Raw genomic sequence first — 6736 nt, 5'->3', positions numbered from 1 at the left:
CTAGATGGCCTGTTCGACCAACTCCGAGGAGCTGGAGTGTTCTCTAAGATGGATTTGAAGTCCGGATACCACCAGCTGAAAGTGCGAAAGGGGGATATCCCTAAAACCGCATTCCATACCAGATATGATCACTATGAGTTCGTCGTGATGTCGTTCGGTCTGACAAACGCCCCAGCCGTGTTTATGGATTTGATGAACCGCGTTTTCCACCCGTACCTAGATACGTTCGTCTTAGTATTCATAGATGATATCTTAGTCTACTCGAAGGACGAGAAGGAGCACGCGGAACACCTACGGATCGCGCTGGAGACATTGAGGAAGGAGAAGTTGTACGCCAAATTCAGCAAGTGTGAATTCTGGCTGAAGGAAGTCAACTTTTTAGGACACATCGTGTCAGCAGAAGGAATCCGAGTGGACCCCGCCAAGGTCAAGGCGGTACAACAGTGGAAGTCGCCATCGACACCGAACGAGATTCGGAGTTTCCTGGGTTTGGCAGGATACTACCGAAGGTTCATCGAAGGATTCTCTAAGATAGCGAGACCAATGACCCAGCAACTCAAGAAAGGAATCAAGGTGAATTGGACGCCGGAGTGTGAAGCGAGCTTTCAACTCTTGAAGGAGAAATTGACCACCGCACCAGTGTTAGCTGTGCCCGAGCTTGGAGTCGACTACGTAGTTTACACCGACGCTTCGAAAGTCAAACTAGGATGCGTGTTGATGCAGAACAACAAGGTGATCGCTTACGCGTCGCGACAGTTGAAACTGCACGAGTTGAACTACCCTACCCACGATTTAGAGTTAGCCGCTGTAGTGCATGCCCTAAAGATTTGGAGACACCATCTCTACGGAGTTAGGTGTGAAATCTTTACGGACCATAAGAGTTTGAAGTACTTTTTCGAGCAGAAGGACCTGAACATGCGACAACGGAGATGGCTCGAGCTAGTGAAGGACTACGACTGTGGTATCAACTACCACCCCGGCAAGGCAAACGTAGTAGCAGACGCTTTAAGCCGTAGAGACCATTCGCAACTCGCCGTCTTTCTGACAGCCGAGGAGAACCTAGTGCGAGAGTTGAGTAAGTTGCGGATAGAGGTAGTTAAAACCCCCGATACCGTGAAAGGTCGAATCGCCGCGTTAGTAGTAGAACCTGATCTAAGGACGAGGATCGTTGCAGCACAACGGCTAGATGAGAAATTAGAAGAGATTCGAGTCGAAGTGAGAACCGGTGAATCCAGAAGTTTTAGTGAGGCTTCCGATAACGCCCTTACCTTTGAAGGGAGACTGTGTGTGCCGAACGATGAGGGTCTTAGGAACGAAATCTTGAGCGAAGCGCACGAAACCCCATACACTGCTCACCCCGGGAGCACGAAGATGTACCAGGATCTGAAGAAGTCCTTTTGGTGGAACGGCATGAAGAGAGACGTCGCAGCTTTCGTGGAGCGTTGCTTAGCCTGCCAACAGGTGAAAGCCTTACACCAACGACCGTACGGGAAGCTACAACCGCTTGAGATACCCGAGTGGAAGTGGGAGCACATCGCTATGGATTTCGTGACTGCGTTGCCAAAAACCCTTAAAGGGAACACCGCGATTTGGGTGATCATCGATCGACTTACCAAGAGTGCGCATTTCATACCCATCCCCGTAACCCATGGATCGGATAGGTTAGCTCGGATCTACGTTCAAGAGATCGTGCGACTACATGGAGTCCCAGTGACAATTACGTCTGATCGTGACCCGAAGTTTACCTCGAAATTCTGGGTTAGTTTACAACGCGAGCTTGGAACACGCTTAAACTTTAGCACCGCTTTTCACCCACAATCCGATGGACAATCCGAGAGGACGATACTAACTCTCAAGGATGTGTTAAGAGCCGTGGTGCTCGACCGAGGCGGAAGTTGGGAGACCGCACTCCCATTGATCGAGTTCGCCTACAACAACAGCTTTCAAGCAACGATCGGCATGGCGTCATACGAAGCACTCTATGGGAAAAAGTGTAGATTTCCGCTCTACTGGGATGAGGTTGGCGAACGAAGGGCGCTTGGACTCGATGCAGTCGAAGAAATGGTCGCAATCGTTCGACAAATCCGCGCGCGAATGAAGGAAGCTCAGGACAGACAGAAGTCGTACGCCGACGTTCGACGGACGGACCTACAGTTCCACGCTGGTGATAAAGTTTTCCTCAAAGTATCCCCGTCGAAAGGGATAGCGCGTTTTGGAGTCAAGGGAAAACTAAAATCGCGTTTTATAGGGCCGTACGAGATTCTAGAAGGAGTAGGACCCGTAGCTTATCGTTTAGCACTGCCGCCCAGCCTTGGGAATGTGCACAACGTTTTTCATGTGTCGCAGTTGCGAAAATACGTGTTCGATCCGAAGCATGTGATTCGTTACGAGGATATTGCTGTGAGCCCGGATCTGAGCTACGAGGAGCAACCCCAGTTAATCTTAGACCGAAAGGTCCAAACCTTGAGAAATAAAACCACTGCCTTCGTGAAAATTCAATGGAGAAACCACGGGCCCGAGGAAGCCACGTGGGAGCGTGAGGATAAGATGACAGAACTATACCCGGAACTATTTCCATAAAGGTACCAAATTTCGGGATGAAATTTCTTTTAAGTGTGGTAGGATGTAACATCCCGGAATTTAGAACCCTAATCTTTGAGCCCTAGAATTAATTGTGGATGACTTAGAATCGAGAATGCATTTATTTCATGAGATGTTATGGTCGATTTGAGTTTAGGGTTTGTGTTGAAAGTTTGAAAAGTCAAACTATGTGATTTAAATGATGTGGCATGTGATTTATTTATTTGTGAGATTATGTGGTAAATTAATTATCTAAGGGTGAGTGAGAATATTAGAGAAAATTTCTATAAATACTTGTCACCCTAATTCTTGTAATTTTCGAACCCTAGACCCCTTTGAAGAGAAATTCGATTTTCTTCCGGAATTTATTTAATCCTTGGGATATTTATCCAAATTAAATTCCAAGAGCCAATTATTTCCTTGTTTAGAGATGTAAAAATCGAGCCCCCTTATTTTTCTAGTGATTTTCGAAAATCACCATATTTGGGAAGGAAGGAATTATTTTATTTTATTTGACTCCTTACTTGATTTTCTTCCATACCTAGAGTTTAATTATTCTACCAAATCTTTCCATACCTCAAGAGATCTTGTCTTACCTTATTCTAGGCAATATTTGAAAATTCATGCCTTATTTAATTAGGCATAGGAGGCGCCATTTTTGACTCCAAGAATAGGAGAATTCTTATTTTATTTTGCTCCATAATATTTTATTCTATATGGAAAAATACCAAAACAAAATTTTGGCTATTTAGAAGCCATAATTTTCGAAACCTATGGGATTTGCCCTAGGATCTATTTTTGTTAATTCTTCTTCCCTACTTCACAATATTATTTTATTTTATTTAATTTGTGGAGAATGAGATCTTACCAAATATTCTATTCTAATTACCTAAAGATCTTGTTGAACTCTATAAATAAGAACCAAAACCCCAACCCTAGCCCCCATATTTTTGGCCCCCACCTCCCACACACTCTCTCAAATTTTCTTCTTCTACTCTCCAATATTTTGCTATCTTTTGGAGAAGAATTGAAGTTTAATCCAAGAACTTTGAAGAATCAAGGCTAATACTTGTTTTCTACCGATCGTTTTTCTCAAAAAGGTATTTTTGTTTAAGAGTTATGCTTGTTCTCCTTCTACCTCTTCTTTTTCTTCTTCTAACCGATTAATCGGTCTTCTTGAACCCGCATGCATCTTGTTTGTGTGTGTGCCGTGTGTGTGTGCGTGGCGTGTGTGTGTGTGTGCCGTGTGTGTGTGTGTGTTGTTGTGTTGTGTAGTGTGTGTTTGATGGTTAAATAATCTTGTGTGATAAACATGGTCTTGATTAATTGGTAATGATAAGATAAATCGTTGGGAAGAGGGAAAAGTAATGAGACATGCATGAGTAAGACTAGTATTGAACCTAATTTGTGATATGTGCCTATGTGATTAAAAGGTGAAACTTTGGTTGCGAAGCCGGATAACGGAAAAGCGAAACTACTTGAAAACTAAGCAATCGAGGTGGGCTTTACTCTTAAAACTCTCTTTTATTTTGTCAAAAGTATTGATTGGTGGTATAAGGGTGGTTTAACTGTTATTGCATGCCTATGTCTGTTTTATTGTGATATTGTGTGTCTGATGCCTAGTTTGTGAGTTCGCTCCATTGGGCTATATGGCTATGGATAAGTTTATACGAATTCGGGTCTGAGTATGGGCCGCAAGCCCTACCAGGCTGTGTACACGATGGGATCGGGAGCCGTCCTTGCTAGTCGGCCGGTCTCGTGGGCGAAAAGTGTGGCCACACTTTCGTCGCACCATGGAATGATTGTGATTGTGGATTATGTTGAGGAAAATGGGGAGTTATTTTGACTGGCCAGTCTATGGAAAATATATTTTGTGATACTCGTGATATTCTTTTATAACTGCTTAAAAACTCGAGTTCACTTGGTAAGGGTGGCATAACTTATAAAATGTTTTGGCAATGAGCTCACTGAGTATCTCAAAATACTCAGCCCTGCATGTGTTTTCCTTATGTGCAGGTTGAACGATGACGAGCGGTGGCGGGTGTTGAGCAGCTTAATTAATTAATATGGAGATGTTGAAATCTAAGTGTAGTTGTGTCATCATACATAGCTATGCTTTTCTCTTGGTCGTTTTCCGCTGAATTTTGATACACTTTAGAATTTCTTTTGGGAATATTTGCATCTTGCCTTCGGTTTGAGGCCTTGGCTTTTCTTGTGACCTTGTCTTGGATATTGTGTCGTACTCTTAAGATTTTTGATCGTCATTTATGATATCTTTCTTCCTTTAAACTTCTAGGTTAAGTCGTTGCATTAAATACTCTGATATTCCTTCCAATTCTTTTGGTCAGTACTCTTTGAATGAAACCCTAGCCTATGTTTACTTCTTTGGAGTCCGTTTGGGTAGCAGCCGCCGCATTTATTGTACCCTAGGAGGGCGGGCTGTTACACTTCGCCTCGTTTGTCTATATGATCACGATCAAGAAAGATTCATTCTCGTATTCTATCTTTTTGTTCATCTTTGTTCATGGTTTGATCGGCGGGCTTGACCCCGCAATTGCCATTTTTCCTCTAACGAGCGCATTTACGTTGCCGAACTCTTGTTAAGGGCGGGACTTGTTATTCATTTGAATCATTCAAAAAATATCAAATAATCTTATTTTCCTTTTACGCATTTTTCATTCTTGTATTTTATCTTTTTGTTCATCTTTGTTTACGGTTTGATCGGCGGGCTTGACCCCGCGATTGCCGTTTTTCCTCCGATGAGCGCCTTCACACTGCCAAACTCTTGTTAAGGGAAATTATCCCGTAACAGTTGCAAACTCTAAAATATTGTACAAACTCGAAATATATGATCTGAACTGTTAGAAAATGTCAACAGATGGCAAAATAATATTAACAGAAAATGTCAACATAGTGTGTTGATGCTGTGTTGACATTATGTTGACGTTGTATTAACTTCAAAATCTTGAAATTTTACACTGTGTAGACACTGTGTTGAGGAATTTGGAGTTTGTACAATACTCCCTCTGTCCCACGTTACTTGAGTCACTTCTTTTTTGCACTCGTTTTGAAAAAATAATAATAAATAATTAAAGTGAAGAGAAAATAAAGTAAAAAAAAGAATAATATAGTTAAGACTCTTCTCTACATTATTCTCTCTCTTACTTTTTTTTCTCTCCATTTTAACTATTTATTATTATTTTTCCAAAACGAGTGCAAAAAAGAAATGACTCAAGTAACGTGGGACAGAGGGAGTATATAAAGTTTGTATTTTATCACTACCCAGATTATAATCAATGTCGAACTAATTTATAGCGCTGAATCGTCGAACCCTTAGCTTTTAGTTCTTTTTATTTTATTTTAGTACTCCCTCCGTCCCATAGTAGATGTCACACTTGGGGATTGGCTAGGGGTGGGTCGATACGATATATCGTATCGAAAACGTTGTATCGTGTATCGTATCGAAAATATCGATATGAAAGAATATCATATCGTTATCGTATCGAATGTTTCGATATATCGAACTTTTGATATAAAAAAATTTCATATCGTTATCGTATCGATATTTCGATATATCGTATCGAAATTCAATATATCGTTAAATATCGATATATATCGAAAATTTAAATATATATCGATATATATCGAAAATATAATATCGATATATATCGAAAATATCGATATATCGAAAATTTTCGATATATATCGTATTTTCGATATAAAACGATATATCGCGATATAAGGAAATTCATATCGTTATCATATCGAAAGTTTTCGATACGACATCGTATCGTATCGAAAATTACGATATATCGAAAATTCGATAATTTTTCGATATTTTTCAATACGATACGAGCGATATATCATTTTTTCGGTATTTTTCCCCAGCCCTAGGATTGACACATGATTTTAGGCGGTGTTGTTTTGTGTGTTAAATGAAAAAATAAAATAATATTTTTATATTAATGTGAGAGAGAATTTTTTCCAAAAAAGAAAATGTGACATCTTTTGTGGAACAAACTAGAAAGAAAAGTGTGACATCTATTATGAGAATGAGTGAGTACGTTATTAGATAATACGGAGTTCATTTTAATTTATTTTATACAGAATTTATTTTTAAATAATTTTAGTTCATTCTTTTTTATAATAAATTAAA

Source organism: Salvia hispanica, chromosome 1 (genome assembly GCF_029641045.1).
Source record: "Salvia hispanica isolate PSC_SH4W2 chromosome 1, Shi_PSC_v1, whole genome shotgun sequence".
NCBI classification, from domain to species: domain Eukaryota; kingdom Viridiplantae; phylum Streptophyta; class Magnoliopsida; order Lamiales; family Lamiaceae; genus Salvia; species Salvia hispanica.
This window is presented reverse-complemented; position numbering follows the sequence as displayed.